Source organism: Pezoporus wallicus, unplaced genomic scaffold, assembly GCF_028554395.1.
Source record: "Pezoporus wallicus isolate ANWC-B61680 ecotype Strahan unplaced genomic scaffold, APGP_CSIRO_Pwel_v1 contig_749, whole genome shotgun sequence".
NCBI classification, from domain to species: domain Eukaryota; kingdom Metazoa; phylum Chordata; class Aves; order Psittaciformes; family Psittacidae; genus Pezoporus; species Pezoporus wallicus.
The window spans coordinates 811914-828882 of record NW_026641327.1 but is presented as its reverse complement, the minus strand read 5'-3'; the positions used below and the strand labels follow the sequence as shown (position 1 = coordinate 828882).

At 40.1% G+C, this 16969-nt stretch overlaps 1 protein-coding gene across 1 annotated transcript in view; it reads right to left on the bottom strand.

The window, feature by feature from the left end:
• LOC130606589 (dynein axonemal heavy chain 5-like) overlaps positions 1-16969 on the bottom strand; it is a 459050-nt gene that overhangs the window by 143286 nt on the left and 298795 nt on the right. The gene's annotated exons all lie outside the window — the stretch shown is intronic.

The following is a 16969-nucleotide window of genomic DNA, read 5'->3' as shown; positions in this document are numbered from 1 at the left end:
AATGAAAGCTCAGCCATGCTGTCAGAAAGTTCTCACCACTGCACAGACATGCACCTTCCCATTGCTTCCAGAAGAGGTTGTTACTTTTACTGTCATATTGTATGAAATGAAAAGCAAGAGGCAGCACTTTTAAATGTTCATATAGAATATTCTTGGGCAGGAAATGCGTAAGGTCTGGCTATACTTTTAAAGACAAAAAGAGGCTTCAAAAGAGCTGTGCATTTGAAAGTATGTGGAAATACATGCACTGTATAACTGGCATCTTTTGAGAGATTAGATTCAGTCTTGTCCTAAATGAGACATCTGGTGTTAGATCTCAAACTGAGAAGTCTACGTCACTGCCTGTGGATTTCCATGTAAGTTAAGGTTAAAAAAAAGTGTTCTTTTTTTCTTTGAGGATCTTTGGAACTTCCCATTTGCCATCAGTAGAAGAACAAGCAGTGAAAGAGTGGCTGCATTTGTTCCTTGAAGTGTTTTAACAGTCATCTTAGCAGGTTCATTACACTGGCTGCCTGGTTTTCTTTTTAATCATTTAATATGAAGACAAAATATTTTTTGTATTCATAAAAAAATTCTATTGACTCTAAACACTGTCAGGAATCTCATTTCTTAAGCTGTGAGTTCAGCACACTGTGAGTTTTAATAAAGCCATCATAACTGGCTACTCAACTAACTTCTCTCAAGTGCATAATTCTTTTTCTTTCAAAAAACATTTTCATTGTGAAGGTTCTCCTTTAAAGTACTAATAGTATTCTCTGTAAATCTGAAATATTTGGGTCTATTTTTCATACAACAGCAGTTGTTGTATGAAGTCTAAAAGTCACACAGCCTGCAATAGAGCCAATCTTATCTGGAAGACTTGGGGCTTTGGTGTCTAGCATCTACATGGACTGTCAGGTTAAGGACATCCCTCTGTTGAACACTGCTCACTGATGCTCCTTAGGGAACTAACGTACCTAATTGTTGGCTAGAAAAATTTGCAAGATCCTCTCTTCCACATGATGTATTTTCTTTCCTTGAAGAGATATGGGTATCTAAAAGCAGGATGCTCAAAAGCTTAAGCTCTAACTCAGAGTCACTTCATCTAGCTCATAGGAAACAGTGAAATCTCTTGAGTAGCACCATCTTTAGCATTTAGCCACCTAACACTGGACTGCAGGGACTTAGGGTTTCATTGACCCCAAACATTTTAACCTTAATTTGAAGTGCCTAAACACTTTCTGTAACAAACAGAAAAATGTAGAAGAGGCTTTTATTTCAGAGAGCTGTAAAAGCAGGGTGTTGTGCATTCTCTTTTATTCAAAACCTGGGGAAATGCCACAGATTTTATAGTCCACAAAAGAGAGCTGGAAAACTAGTGCCCTCCTCTGGCTGACAGCATGTAACTCATTTTCCACAAAGAGAACATTCTCCTCGGCCTGGTAGATCTGCAGTTGTTCTGTGCAATGTTAAACTGTGAGAAAGACAGACAAAAGGGAGCAAGAAGGTCCCATTCCAGAGCAGTCTGCAGCAAGGCTGTGTGGCTGCAGTGCATGGGAGAGTGCATGGAGGACCCTGACCATCCCAACTGGTGTTCCAGATACCAGGACACGTCTGCATTGCTCCATTTTTGTGCAGAGATGTAAGATCTGTTTTCTAAAAGCAATGTGTGTAGAGAACGCCAGACTGATTTTGAGTTACTTTTATGTCCAGCTGGTTAGTCCTCTACATAAGTGTTTGACAACACCCCACTGTTACACCATCTGCTCTGATCCCAACTCTGAAGCTCCCTTTCCAATCTCTCTGACTTCCACAAGCCATACCAGTCCTTACTCCTCTGCTGTCCAGCCTCCAAACTCTGTTTTCCAATTGTATTCTACCACCACCATTTCCAAGTCCCAAGGGTCCTTTATTATTTTTTAGTGCATACTTCTGCCTTCTTGGCCTTCTCTTCCGTTTTACACAGAGAAAACTCAAGTGTCTTTACGTGTTCCGTCTTCTTCCCACGTGCCAGCAAGTAGAAAGCCTGCCCTCTTCATCTCAAGCCTTTTGCCTCACAGCCTCATACAGAAGTGCTGGTGCAAGGATGGACCCAGTTGCTACATGAGGTGTTGCTGCTATCTGTGGGAATCAGCAGCTACTGTACGGGGGGTAGAAATTGCAGATCCAGAAATAACTTGCTGAAGGATAAGAAATTATTATGCATCAACTGCTCCGTGACAGTGACCCTGATTCACATTATTTCCTCATGGTAAACAGGAGATGGTTTGCCTCTTCATAAAGGCGTATCACATTTACTCCAGGGTAGGAACATGCCCCTGGGCAGCTGCCATGACAATTTTTTTACTTCATGTGTCCACACAGCTTTGTCTGTTTTGAAGCCAAATAATCATGTGCAACATGACTGGTAAACTGGTGATATCAGGTATCACACTTGATCTTTGCACCCTGCTTCCTCTCCTCTGCCCATTACCAGGGACAGGGTTGAAAGGAGAAACTGGAACAATTCACAGAAACTAAAACAATTTTCTGGTCCAGCAATCAGAAGAATTATGTGGATTGCAACTAAAGAGTGACACAGAAAAGAAACGGCTTAACAGCATGTGAAATGGTTTGCAGGATTGATCTAAATTACCAGTGTAGCTGTACGCCTAAGTGTAATTCTCGTACTAATTACCACCTGAGCCTGGAGAAGCTAGGTTTTTGATTTAGACAGCTTAAATAGCAGTCAGTAACAACTTGTGTACCTATGCAATAAAATTTCCTGTGTTTAAATTCTGAATTTCATGCAAAGTAAACAGAAAAAAGACCCCAACCAACCCACCCCCCCCCCAAAGCAAAAAAACAACCCAAACCTGGAAATGTTTATGACAGTTCTCTTTCTGATGAAATCCATTACAGAACAATTCATTCTAATGTTACATTGTGGCACCAATGATACTGATCCAGAATCAAAACATAAGGGAGTTTATTTTCTGTGTTAATTTTTGCTCGCTTAGCAGGATTTTATTTAGGAAATATGTAAAAAGACCACTGTCATTGTAAAACAATTGGCTGTGATCAAAATTTAACCTCAGATATCAATAATATTCTCACACGTTTTACAATTTCGGACTACATTCTCATTCATTAAGATGGATAGTGTCTCAGTCTGTAAACTGTAGCTTCAAAATATGCACGATATTGCATGTAGCTAGGAGCACTTGATTACCTCCCTGAATATAGAATACGTTTGTGTGCCTGTGTTTCAGTTAAGAAGGTACAATGTGTATCTTATTTTCAGATTAGTGGATAGTTTTAGACAAGAGGGAAATTTTTCGTACAATGTCGCATGTGTCACTCCACAGAAAATTTCATAACTGTTTATTTCCACTGAAAGCAGAGATGATTGACATTTCATATACAAGTGAAGAATAGGCATACCGATCTAAGTAGACACAAATATCAGCTTTTGAAATATGAAGATGAAAACAGCTAAAGAAAATTGCATCTCATATGACCTAGAATCCTCAGAAACCCATACAACTTTCTTTCAGTATGTGCACAAACTGACTTCAGATTTATTGTAACTCTGTAAGCCACAGAAGCCACAAAATCCAGATGATTTTGCTTTCTTTGATCTAAAATGGTGAAATTGATGATGACTCATACATAAGAACTGTAATTTTTCTGACTCAGCATTGAGGATTCAGAAGTATCCAACTGATGTAAAAGTGAGGTTTCCAGCGTGGCTGCAACGCTGTCAAGTAAACAAACAAATGCAAACGCATTTTGTGTATGCGGTAATTCAAATCTGAGTCTGAATCTTCTGAGGCCTTGGAACAAGGGCAGCTACTGCAGGACATGTACTGCTTACTTGGGAATGGTGAGATGCAGAAAACACAGCTCACAGATGGAAGTGGCTTCCCAGATGATCTGTTGAGGAATAGTGGTGGGGTTGGTATGCGGCTTGGTATCCTTGAGGGTCTGATGCTTCCTGGCCTGCTTCCTCATGCTGCTGAGGATTTACTGATCAAACTCTGCTCCTGCTCTGCCCAGCTGCCAGTCATGTCCATGCAGTCCAGGCACAGGGATTGCTCCTGAATTTTTTACTAAGTCACAAGCAGCTTGTCAAACACTACTGAGCCCTTCTGTCATAGAGGAATGGAAACATCCTGCCTCCTGCCAAAGGCTTTTGCAAGTGTTAGTTATAACTAACACTAAACCTTTCAACTGAGCTTCAGTTGGTAGACTTAAAAATATTCTTTATTTCACCTTAAAATACATCATGTGTTCTGCAGCTATCAGAGATTGGATTATACAGAGTGTCTCTATTTCCAGTCATAGGCTTAAGGCAACATCAAACTCCCATGAACTCAGAAGTCATCAGCTGACAGTATATGATTTAGCTCTCAGCTTCCTAAAACTTTTCTGATTGCCCCCTTCTAGTTGGACCAGGATGCTTGCTGCTTGTGTGGGTTGACCTTGGCAGGCTTCTAGTCACCCAAACAGCAGCTCTCTCACTCCCCCTCCTCAACAGGATGGGGGGAAATAGATTGAAATAGCTGATCTGTTGAAATAAGGACAGGGAGATCACATACCACTTATCCTCACAGGCAAAACAGAAAACTTGGGGAAGAGTAGTTTAATTGCAAATTAAAATAGCTTTTAATGATGAGAAACAAAGGCAAAAGCTAAAATGCCTTCCCCTTCTTTCCAGGGTCAACTTTGCTCCTTCACCCCAAACTCCTCTACCCTGCCCCAACCCTGAGTGGTGTAGGGGATGGAGAATGGGGGCTGCAGTCAGTCCGTAATAGCTCCTCTCCACCATTCCTTCCTCCTCAAGCTGTTCCCCTGCTCCAGCCTGAGTCCCTTCATGGGCTACAGTCCTTCAGGATACACCTGCTCCTGTGTGGGCTCTCCATGGGTCACAGCTCTTTCAGGAAGCATTCACCTGCTGTGCTCTGATGTACTTGGGGCTGCAGGGTGGACTGCTTCAGCATGGTCTTCTGCAGGGGGCTGTAGGGGAGTCTCTGCTCAGGCACTTGGTGCACCTCCTCCCTTGCATGCCTCTTAGCGTAATAATAATACTTATTATTTATTAGTCTTGCTGTATTTTTAACTTGCACATTATAGCCCAATATACTTCAATTAGTAAATAAAACTTACAATTACCTGAAGCTGATAAGTGAAATTCAAGTTAAGTTACCTTAATATAGGTATTAAATAACTTATGCAGCTCCTAGATAAACACCCAATAAAGTTCAAATCTGCTCAGAAAAGTCAAACTTCAAAAGCTCTTGCAGAAGCTGGTACCAGAGAAATATTTACATTGGTATCGTAGCCTGGCATACATCTGAGAACAGTTAATGTGTTGGGAAAAAGATGGATCATGCTGTGCATCTGCAGGATTTTGTCATCCCATAGGTATTTTGTTAAAACAGAGCTCAGATCTTTTTGTTTGTGTGGTAATGTATTGCCTGAAAAGCACAGGTTAAAACCAGCTCAGATATGATACTGCCGTCATGAAGGGAGAGTTGTTAAACTATGTGACAGTTGCAGGCAGCACTGTGCTAAAACCCTGAAAGGCCAAAACTACCCTAAAAGCAGTAAAAACAGGAGATTGATTTCTGCTTGAAGTGTTTTCATGTTGTTTTCCAAGTGCTTGAGTAAAAGGCCATGCTTCTGTCCCAAAGTGCCACGATAAGATTAATTATAAATAGACTTCAGCATTTGAACCCAACAGCGGAAAAAGTTCAAGGGCAGAGGGAGGGAAAGAGGGAAAGCTAAAGAAGGGAACCAAGGATCCAGGACAATCCTATATGGGCAAATGGAAAAACAAATGTTTATGAAGGGGTGTGTGTGTCTGGTTTTCTGTCATACAGGCCCTGTATGAGCAGATCTTTCAAGCACACATATATTTTGCAGTCTGACTAATTATTAGTACATCGCATAGGCATTTTTGTAAATAACATCTCACAATATTAACTGCAGTCATTAGCGAGGTGTTTCATTGGGCTGTGAAACTTTTTGCTTCAAGTAAAAGGGAACTTCTACTTCAGGTACGCTTTTCACGGTGACTGATAAATGTTAGCTCTCTAGTCACTATTCATTTCTGCCAGGGATGTGCCTGTGTGATCTTCTCAAGTCTGGGTCTTGGCTTGAGGGATGTTGGACTAGTTAGTTCAAAATCAAAGGATGATTTGGCCACAGCAGCCACATATTTGCACTTTGGTCAGCTGGGCTTTCGCTTCAATGGAAATGTGGTAATTAGACCTTATAGAACAACTCTTTAAAAGATAAAAGATACAACTACACTACACAACTCAACATTATAAGATGATCAGTAAGGGTGCAGGAGTTAACAGTGTTCTGTAAACACATAGCAGTACACCATCCCTTTCCTGCCATTGCCTTAGAAACAGAGCAAAGCTCAGAAGTCTCCCATTTGCTTTCTGTGAGTTCATACACTGTATTACTAGTAAATAATAAGTAAAGCAAATGTTCAGACTGATATAATTTAAGGTGTAATATTTGTAAATATCAATAGGTTAGCCTTCTCTTCATTTCTCCTTGACACTTCCCAAGCACTTCAGTTCACCTGAGGAGCCGCAGCAACACACCAGAGCCACAGTTCTTTACCCAGCATTGGATTTTCATTGTCTTTCTCCTGGAAGCACGCTCCTGCAGAGCAGAGCACAATAAATCTCCCTGGAGAGAAATTACACCTTTCAGACACAGAAAACACAGCCATTTACTGTCTTTATTTTTATCTACCTTGAGTCCAGATCAGTAGTGCAGCCCCAGAGTGCATTTCCCAGTCCTCCTTAATGATCGTGTTTTGATTCACATTACAGAGGGGTCCCTGAACACACAAATTTGATTCTTTTTGCATGAAACTAAACTGGAAGGTGCAATCCAGATGCCAGTATGGGTGCAGCTCAGGGGGCCAACTGTAACCTGGCTGAAGGAGGACATCCTCAAATGTGTATTGCAGGTACAGATGGAAGGTCTTCAGAACCAACTGCTCTACAGATCTGCTCTCTGTACACATTGGCAAATTCATTGCCAAGTTTTAATCCTTCCAGCTACAGATGTGGCTTTAGGAAAGTGTGCGCACTGCTGTGTTCTCTGTGATCAGGTACATTGTGCCCAGAAAGCTCAGGGCACATCTTCCATCAACCAAGGGGTATTCTGGTGACCTGAAGGGACAGAAGAGTGGCTGGTTGATTGGCATCTCTTCCTCCTCCATACACAACGCTATCTTGAAATGTTGGAGCAGCATAGGCATGGGTTTTGGCATTTTAAGAGGTTTTGCCAGTTTTTCAGGTCAGATGAAACAAATCACACTTGGAAGTGGCAGGGCCTGGAAGTTGGTAACTTGCCCTTTTCTGGTTTTCATACAGCCAGTAAAAGGGTTCCTGGCTTTTTGGCACAAGGACAACTCTGGTGCCAAATACTAAATCATGAAGAAACCACATAGTTGATTAAAATATTGCTGCAAGACATTTTATAACAGAAAAATGTTGGTTATTTGAAATGAAGGTATCACCGCTTCTTGTCTTAGCATGCAGAGTTTAGAATAATAAAACTGAGCTTGCTGATTCACTTCAAAAGAAAATGCTGCTGTGCTGGAAGCATAATTGGAACATTACTACCCAGAATAAATTAGTGTACCCAAGTTAGGAGCAATTGAAAGGTGGTGGGAAGATGCTGCAGCAGAAGTTGTATTTCTCTGCTAGTTAGAACAGTCTTTGTCACGGCTTTTATTTTAAATAGATGATAACTGAAGCAGACTCCAGGCACTGGATTTTTTAGTAGAGTTCAGTAAGCTACTGACATTTAGATATGAAAATAGGCGGACAGGTTTTCCAGAAAGCCCGGATTTGGAAACTGTTTACCTGCTGGGCTCTTTGGAGCACCAGGATATTTCTAGACAAGACTGGCCTTTTCTATCTTACGAATTGTCCTTGTTTTAGTTGGAATAGTGTTAATTTTCTTCCCAGTAGCTGGTGCAGTGCTGTGTTTTGGTTTTAGTCTGAAAACAATGCTGATAACACACCAATGTTTTAGCTGTTGCTCAGTAGCACTTACCTTGATCAAGGACTTTTATGCTCTGCCAGTGAGGAGGGCCACAGGAAGGCGGGAGGAAGCAGAGACAGGACACCTGACCCAAACTAGCCAAAGGGGTATTCCATACTACAGCACGTCATGCTCAGTATATAAACTGGGGGGGAGCTGGCCACGAGCCACTGGTTGCTGCTCCTGTCAGGCTTGGTGTCAGTCAGCGTGTGGTGAGCAGTTGTATTGTGCATCACTTGTGTTTATAGACTTTTATTCCTCTCTCTCTCTTCTTTGTTGTGTAACTTTTCATTACAGTTATTCTTATGATACTTTATTTCAATTATGAAACTGTTGTCATCTCAACTCATGGGTTTTACTTTTATCTGATTCTCTTCCCCATCCCACCAAGGGCCATGGGAGGTGAGCAAGTGTCTCTCTGGTACTTAGTTGCCAGCTGGATTAAACTATGACATGAGTCAATAGATTTATAAATATATGTTAGAGCTTATACAAAGTACGTACTTATTTTTATACCTTTATATTACATTTCTCCTAATTTCATATTACATTTCTTTGTCTAATGCATTTTTTGTAATATTAAAATGATGTTCTATTCCCTAAAAAAGCTCTTGCTATATGTAATTAGTCAGATACCTCAAACTGGTAATAAAACGTTTGAAATAGCAACATCATGCTGTTGTACTGCTGGATTATTTTCTCTTCCCTAGTGGGAAAGTGCCTTTTAAACATGTTGCAGTTTAACCCCAGCTGGCAACTAAATACCATGCAGCCACTTGCTCACTCCCCCAGACCACCTCTGGTGGGATGGTGAGGAGAATCAGAAAAAGTAAAACCCACAGGTTGAGATAACAGCTTAGTAACTAAAATAAAGTACAATAATAATAATAACAACAACAATAATAATGATAATATGAATAAAGTAATATAAAGGAGTAGGAGAGAAAGGAAAAAAATACCCAAGGAAAAACACAAGTGATGCCCAACGCAATTGCTTACCACACGCTGACTGATACCCAGCCTGACCGGAGGAGCGATCAGTGCATCCCGGCAAACTCCCCCCAGTTTATATACTGGGCATGACGTGCTGTGGTATGGAACATCCCTTTGGCCAGTTTGGGTCAGGTGTCCTGTCTCTGCTTCCTCCTGTCTTCCTGTGCCCCTCCTCACTGGCAGAGAATGGGAAATTGTATTGCCCTTGACTTAGAGTAAGCCTTACTCATCAACAAGTGAAACATCAGTGTGTTATCAACTTTATTTTCATACTAAATACAAATCACAGCATACACCAGCTACTAGATAGAAAATTAAATATTCCAGCCAAAACCAGGACAAGTGTTAGAAATTAATGCTCATTTGTCTAGCCATAAAAATAAGAACTTTTTGAACAACAACAACAGTTTGTTAAATATTTATCTTACTTCTAATTCTTTCCTGTGAAGACATCTAACAATATCATTCCCCCAGTATCTTAAATTAATAGGAGACTTTTCCTATTTCTCTCACAATAGTCTTTAGAACAATGGAAGCAAATCAGCTGTATTGTTTTCTTCTTAGATGTCCAAGTGCATATGATAAAATTAGATGGGATTCTTAGCTATGTATCATAGGTACTTGTAAGCTGCTTTTCAACTCAGCATATAAATACTTAAAGGAAACAGATGTTTTTCCTGATCATCTTTTTGAAAAACATAAAGCTAAGTCCACATAAGTGCTGACGGAGTTGAGATTCTGCAGATTTAAGCCTTTTCAGCTTAAAATAATGTAGAAAAAGCCTGCCACCAAGACAGTGATATTTTAGAAGAGTGTTTATTGCTTACAGGAGTCAGTCAGCAAATAACGAACATGTACAGCAATAGTTTTCTAATAAAATACATGCTCACCTGCACTTGTGCTGTTCATCATCACTATGACTACAATGTTCCTCACAGTTCAGCATCTTTCATTTCAATTCAGCATCTTTCATTTCAGTAGTAAACTAAAATAAATCAGGGACGTGACACATCTGTTTCTCTCCTGATTTGTCAGAACTGGGCTGTTGTAAGTGCCAGCTGCAGTGCTTCTCGCCATGCCACCCTTGTCCTGGCCAGTGTCTCAGCAGAGTGGGGAGGTCTGTCAAGTTATACCCACTAAGCCACTTTCAGACTCTTCCCAACTCCGAAAACAAAGGCCTGCATGGCAGATGAGGTTTCCTTTTCCTTCCTGGCCCACCATCTGCCTTGCAGAGAGGGTTTTCAGAAAGGCAGAAAGGATGTGGCTTTGACAGCTCTTGGTAATGCAGGTTCCCAGAAGGCAAATAGAAATTGGATTTTGATCCTGCCTAGTGGCGCACAGTGAAAGGAGAACAACACCAAATGCATCTCCGAGACATACTCATTGATTTGTCCTTTTTGGCTCTCTTAGTAGCAAACTTGTCCTCTTCATATTCATGAGTGGGTGAGCAGCACGACCTCAACATATGGATCTTGTCCTGGAAAAGGAAGTGGAGACAGGGATTAAAAAAAAAGTCTGGTGGGCTGGGAGCCTCATGTGTGCTGAGGCTATGCAAGAGCGCATATGCATTCTGGAGGGCAGACTCTAAGCACCTTGGTTCTTAGCGTGAGAACAGCTTAAACATTTTCTCCTCAGTTACACTGACCGTATTTGGCTCTGAGCTCATCCCAGCAGCAGTTATGCTGGAGGAACTGTGATATTGTACAGCATAAAGAGACTTTAGCAGCCCTTCCACCATTTGTTCCCAGGGATAGATTCTTGCTAAAAGTGGGTATAACGTGAAAAGACAGTATGTACAGGAAGCCATTTCAAGCAATAGCGTCTTACCCACAGTGGTGCAAGCCGGATGCATATCTGGGGGTTCGGGAACCAATATGTCTAATATATCCATCTGGGAAACATACTTTCCTGCGTACTAAAATGTATTTCAAAGTAATGTACCTAAGTAATATAGATGTTGCACATTTCAAACACCTCAAGTGACAGAAATAAAAATAGAATTAAAACCTGTGATATAACTTCCTGATGAATTATACTGAATAAATGGAAACATGTCTTATTCCAAGTATGGAGCCTTAAAAGCAGATTGCATGCTACCATCATTACTACAAATTCACTTAAACATTCTTTTAAGAATGAGTTATCTGGGTGATACTGGGCACTAATCAATAAAAGATGAAAAAAAATGCTCCATAAAATTCAACTGAACTAACAAAAGCAAGTCATTTCTCATTTCCCCTCAGCCATCATGTGAAAGTTCATTGTGTGCATATTGAAATTCAGAACACGGTTCAGAACCAGTTCTCTTTCCTTCAGTAGCAATCCTATTGTCAAGCTCCACACGACATTCAGAATCGTGTTGTGCTGTTTCAGAAGGAATATAAATATCCAGAGCTGTGTCAACAATAAGTCCACTACAGATTATGCTGCTAGGCATAGAAAGTGCTTGGTAAAAATATGCCTTTTTGGAGCAATCTACAGGTTTTGTGGTTCTGATGCAATTCCATTTAGCCCTTTGTAAAAGCAAGAAGTGTAACAAGTTCAGGGTCTTGTGAAGTAATACTCCTTTCATCATCTCGAGCATCAATAGCGTGCATGACTTGATGAAGAACAAAGGGATTAATGATATTCTGAAAGTTAACTATGACTCACATTGGTATCCTCAACACCATGTCTTTCAGGCAGGGAGGAAATAATCACATAGGAGTAATATTTCATTGTATCTCTTAGGGCTGAACAATAGTCCTATCATTTCTCTTTATGTAAGATGTAGTGCATCTCTCTTAATAGTTTTAGCCAGTGCTTTCATATTGATTGATATATTTCAGCAAATTTAGCTTGTTCCCTACTTACAAGCAATTAGTGCCACTTCCTGACACAAAATACATATCTTGGGGCAAGGAGGAGGACTTATGTGAACCTTACAAGCTTTGAAGCACCCTGTGATACAGAGAAAAGTTCCACATTCAAACACTGTGTGTAATTAATACTATACTCCAATACCTGCTGAATCTACACTCTAATGCTGCCTGCATTTTCTACAAAAGAACCTGAAACTATTAAACACAGAGTAATGCTGTTTCAAGAGCATATGCAAATGCTGTATGTTGTGTTTACACATCAGCTACATGCCTCAGAAAAGGGAAATGTAGCTGCTCCAACTCCAGTTAGATATATAGTTGAGACATGTTATGAAATGACAGGGCATTGACAGATATTTAGGCAGATTAGTGATGAGGTTTCATCCCTGTGTAACAGAGTCATCTGTGCACAAACCTGAAGAAGGAAAGCCAGGCAGCCTGCTGATGGCCAGGGAAGCCTGGAGAGCCGCTCCTGGTCACCTCAACCCAGCAGAATCGTCATGGGAGTATCCTGCAGAAGAAGCCCAGTCTTGAAGCAGCAAGTACATTTGATCTGTCAGAAACAGGTGGGTTTTGAGCAAATTAATGGTCATCACTATATATCCATCTAGGGGAAGAGGCATGACATTTCTTGAGGGGAAGCTAGGGCAGGAGACACAAATGCATACAAACAAATCATGTGATTGCAGTAAGTCAAGAGATCTGCTCTATCTGCATAAAATTATATTCATCTCCTACCTTTCCAAGCAGAAATTTCACTATTGATGTTAAGGGACTACTTATTAAATCGTTCTGTCAAAAAGATTGAAGCTGAATTCAGACCTTTATTACAGCTGTGTAAGTGATTGATGGGAAATGCTTGGTACAGCTAGCTTTCTTTAAAAAAAGATGCGCAAGCCATTGCAAAATCATCCTAATTCACTACAAAGCCACCACTGGCCAAAAGTGTCGTATTTCCAGGTGCACCCTCACTGCCATTTGTCAGATGGTGTGACAGCTTACCCAGTGGGTTGTGTTCTTATCTTGAAAACTTCCAGCAGGTAGAGAGAAACACATGAAGTAAGATAGCTAATGCTCCAGACAGTCTAAATCCCTAATAGTCTCATATTTCTGGACACAAATGTAATCATATTAGACAAGTTCCTATGGAAATGTATTCATTTGGCTTTATTATCTACCAAAGGAGATTTCACGAGGTTCTGGAAATCCAATAAACCTCCTATTTATAAGTTGTGGTTTGCAAGTATTTAGAGATGTGCTCCACTGGAAAAACCATATTACTGTGTTAATGGAAACACACTGAGCTTCCATGAGATTTGGAAGTTCTTTCTGAATTTTTGTGGAGAAACAAGATAAGAATATATTATAATTTAAGAATGCCGTTATTCTAGACCCCTTAATCTCTCATTAACCTTGCCTAATTCTTATCTTACATGCCACAATCACTGTGCATGTTAAAACCCCACACATTTTCTGTTTCTGCTTCTTGACAGTTATTTCTTTTTCCTAAGTATATAGTTACATATTAACATAATGATAATGTAATTGCTTTTGTGCTTATAAGCATTATATATAACATGGATCAAGGACAATGAAGGCTGTCGCATTTGCGTAAACATGACAATAACTAATAAAAAGCAGTTTAGACAGATTAGTAATGATACAAGCATGAGAAATATAGCTATTCATAACAACGCATATGGCTATGCTTGAGAAGGCTAACTATAATGATAGAAATCAATGTACAGCATGATGGAAATGGTTAATAAACTTTGAAAAGTTATGCAAAACTAGAGTATGAGAACAGCAGAAGGCTAAAGAAAATTAGACTGGGAAATGCAATGCAATATAGCAATAAAGAAAAGCTTATGCAGTTCTGAATTATACACTCACAGCACAGGGAAGTAATAGTCCCTTTCTGTATGTCTTTAGTGGGCTGACAGACTGTATGCTGCATCCACTTGTGTGGTTCTGCTGCAAAAATTAAAACAAAATAAAAATGAAATGACAGAGTCCCTTGGCAAAATGTTTGAGAATATTTTACTTTATAATGTACTACTAAAACCAGTCACCGGGGACAATTAAATGCAGCATAAAACATGACGTACTTTAATTTGCTTTTACATTTTGGTTAAGAATTGCAGATAACAACGTGAGAGGTATTCTCCAAGCAAATGGCATAACTGGCAAGAGCCATAACTCTATTTATTAATGGAAAATGACACTTAAAGCAAACTGAATACCCATCTGATTAAGAATACAGAAAGCTGTTGGGGCAATGCAGCTCAAGTTCAGTGAAATATACTAAGTATTTGCCTTTAAGGATGCCAAAAGCTGAAAGCAGTATTGATAACTGTGTTATGGATACAGTGGAAAAACTGAGTAGGGTGTGACCTTCCTGGTACGCCTAGAGGCATACAGGTTACTATGCTGTAAATTAGCTGCAGTCTAAGTATGATTCACTCGGGTCCACACTAACAAGAATTTAAGTAGTCTGGTCAATAAGTGACAAAAGCATTCATCAGGATCTGGAATCACTTTTACTAATCAGCAGTTGGAGATTGGCAGTATTTGAGTAAGAGAAAGACGTCAACAAATCAGAATAAACTGAGAACAGGGTAACAAAGTGATTAACGTGCTGAAGAATTTATTAATGAGAAAAGATTAAAAGACCTAATTATGTGAAGGTGCTAAATGACAGCTTGTATTTTATTATATAAGCCAAGAAAGGGGAAAGATTGCTTGGAATGGATGAGTGAAAACAAGTGACATGGGCAAGCATATTTGTGCTGGCCCTGAGAATGTTTTATAGCTCACACCTGCCACCACCCTCAGACAGAAGTCCACAGAAGGTGTTAGCGTTGGGAGGAACCAAAAGGTGCTGGAGAAGCATATGTTTGAAACTGGGTTTTGAAAGGTAAGGATTTTGGTTTGCAATGGCTACAGATTCCTTTGTATCCTGTGGTTCTTGATGGAAAAAAAAAAAAATAGATCTCTTGGTGCCCCAGTTCTTTCAGCAGCAAAATGGGCTCAGTAACACTTCTTGATTTAAGGGGACATTGTAACAGGAAAGAAAGTTATTGAGAAAGGTACTGAAATTGTAATGAGAAGAAAGGTATCTCTGTCTGGTTCTTAAATATCATCTTATTGACCTAAATGGGCTTTTACTTGTGCCTTTTTGACTGAACAGAGATATTCTGGGAAATGAGAGGCAAAACAACTGCAAAAGAAACAGATCTGGCACCATGGTGAGTGGAAAAGTGAAAAGCAGAAAATCAGAGAAGAAAACGAAATGTAGGTAAACATCTGAGGTTAATGAGAGGTTAAGAGAAAAACAGGGAAACAAAGAGAAGAACTACAGGAGTGAAGTGTAAGATGGAAAAGAGAAGCATAGCAAAACATGGGAAAGAGATCTTTGCTTCTCAAGAGCAGCTAGCCTGAATGTGTTGCTGCCTCAAAAACTGGTGAGGCACTGAGACAGCTTTACGTGCTGGAAAAGGACACTGCTGCACGGGGCAGCAGGGCTCTAACAGGTCAGTAAAATGGCCACTGCCCCACTGCCTGTTGCCTGCCTCAGAGCCATGATCAAGTTATATTGGTGGGGAGAGGGCACAAGCAGTGATGAAACTTCCATTTCCTGCCTCCTCAGAGCAGCAAGCTTCAAGCTTGATTTTCCTGAGCAATTGCCCTCACTCTGTCTGTATTACTGTGCCAGCAAATTCAGTTTGGCCTAAATAGTGAGGTTTTTTCCTAGCTTTGAGAGGTCTTCAATACTTGAATCACTTGATCAAGCTTCTGGACATGTGAAACTTTAACAGAGGGCAAGTACTGATCTAAGACTGGTGCCACATACTTAGTCCTGAATTGAAAGAAACAAGAAAGTACTGTGCTAAACATTCTTTCTCTTCAGCAAAGAGCCTTCCAGGCAAGAAAACTTCTCCAAAATTATGTCTGCATGGCAGGTGGTGAGTGTGGAAGATAAATCTATGCGGGGCTTGTTGGATAGGCTCTCATGTCCTACACAGTGACCTCACTCTAAATCCTGGGCCATGCATTTGTTTGCTGAAGCATTCAGGAATAGCACAGACGAAATTATTTGGAGCTGAAAAAAGAATTTTAATGTTATTTGATTAAATACAATATTTAATAGCTAATGAATTACATGTGAAAATAAAATGACATAGCCAATACCACCTGGTCCTTTCTTGACTGTTTTGATTTTGCACGCACTCCCTTTGTATTATCAGAATATGGTGGGATCCTTGTTTGTATTATCCAATTTGGAAATTATGAAGGTGTCAGGTTTAGATAGGTGTCAGTTGAGAATCTGAGCACAGAAGATGAGTAGAAAAAAACTGGTACAGATAAATGAATTCAACAATTGGATAAACTGAGTATTTTTGATAAAGTAATGTTAGTGAAATAGTTTATATGAGAGAACTGTGTTTTGAGTATTTCATTGAGGCTGATTCTGCCTTTAGTTAGACAACATCTTTGGTTTGGTATCAGAGGCAATGAGCACAAACTGAAACACAGGGGTTCCTCCTGAACATCAGGGAACACTTTTTTACAGTGGGGATGACTAGGCACTGGCACAGGTCTCCCTGAGACCTTGTGGAGTCTCCCACCTTGGAGATATTCAAAAGCCAGGAATGGTCCTGTGCAGCCTGTTCAGGTTGGCCCTGCTTGATCATGGGGGTTGGACCAGGTGACCTCCAGATTCCCTTCCAGCCTCAGCCTTTCTGTGTTCTTTTTTTTTTTTTTTCATGTGAGTACTGTTCCAGTTTATCCTCTTAATATTTTTGATGTCTTCTTCACAACTACAGGAGTTGGAAACATTTTTTTTTTGGTAAGAATTAAAGTTGAGATTAATAAACACAATACTCTGGCAAAATAGCTGGCAAGGGCAGGATTCTACTGCCTGATGCATAGAGGTACAGGGGATCTAAAGAACAATTTAATGGCTTCACTCAGTTCACTTCAATCAATAGATCTCTGTTCTCCATTTTGTTCTCTTAAGATAAAATAAAGTAGTGTTTTCACAGTTAAGCATATCTGCATTGTATCCAGATCTC